The sequence below is a fragment of the Dipodomys spectabilis genome, unplaced genomic scaffold (genome assembly GCF_019054845.1).
Source record: "Dipodomys spectabilis isolate Male_0828 unplaced genomic scaffold, ASM1905484v1 ptg000514l, whole genome shotgun sequence".
Classification (NCBI taxonomy): domain Eukaryota; kingdom Metazoa; phylum Chordata; class Mammalia; order Rodentia; family Heteromyidae; genus Dipodomys; species Dipodomys spectabilis.
Window position 1 is genome coordinate 500,638 of NW_024871191.1, and position 1,107 is coordinate 501,744.

Genomic DNA, 1,107 nt, shown 5'->3' on the forward strand with positions numbered 1-1,107 from the left:
TGTTCAAATTGTTCTCATATGTTGTAATGGTTCGGTTAAGTTTCTTAAATTTCAAAAATGATGGTCCATCTTTGTGTCCTTCCAAAATATTCTCACAATACAAAGTAACAACAATATCTTACTGTAAAAATTCATGGATTCCATGATATTCTTCCAAGTGAATTGCCTGACTATGATATCAAAATGTATTCAAGACTTGTTTGTATATATCTATAATGATTTCTGCAGAGTTTGTGATTTTTTTAAAATCAGAAATAAGTTTAACTTACCTGTTGAAATGAGTAGTAAAGAAACTAAAGATATTTCTGGTACTTGTCTGAAAAAGTTTATTTTAAAACAGTCTGTATTCTGTTTGTATAATGTCCATAATCTATTTCATTCTCTCCAAATATAATACTTTGAATTCTACATTGATTTATAATATATAGGTTCATTAATAAATGTGTCCTTTCAGATTGCATTCCATATAGAAACAGTTTAAGATTCCTTTTTTCCTAGGTCCTTATAGTATTTTATTTCTTTGGGATAAAATGACAATGTTATCTAATTTCAAATGTTTTGTAAAGGTTATGCTATGTAAAGGCCTTTCTAAGATGAAGAGTTAATACACTGAAGATAAACTTTTAATTCTATGAACTAAATGTATTCTTTCACTTGTATCTTTGTAATCAACTTTTTAATAACTGTTTTTCATTTCTTGAATCTGAAGAATACTTCACAAATTTCCATATCATCCTTGTGGAAGTGCCATGTAATTCTCTGTATTGTTGCAATTTGGGTAGATGTGCTGCTGAAGCATGTAGTATCTTGTAAATTTAAGTAGTTAATGATGCAATCTTAATATAGGCATATATCTTTCGATGCCTATTTGTAACAAGGAAACCATATTGTTCCTAGCAATGCTATTGATCTTATTTCCCTAAAATTCTGTGTAGAGTGGGAAAAAAAATGTATATTGTTTAATGGATTGCTCACATTTCAACCTTTTTTGTCAATGACTATTTTAAGTCTTTTTCATTTTAAACCTGATCATACTTTGAAGCCTTTATAGCTAGGTCCAAAGGTGATGGCTTTTTCAAGTACTTATTTGTCCAACTGAGTTAGATT

General features: G+C 28.6%; 1 pseudogene; it reads right to left on the minus strand.

The window, feature by feature from the left end:
- Positions 1-699: 699 nt before the first annotated feature.
- Positions 700-799, minus strand: LOC122099442 (annotated as a pseudogene).
- Positions 800-1,107: the final 308 nt, after the last annotated feature.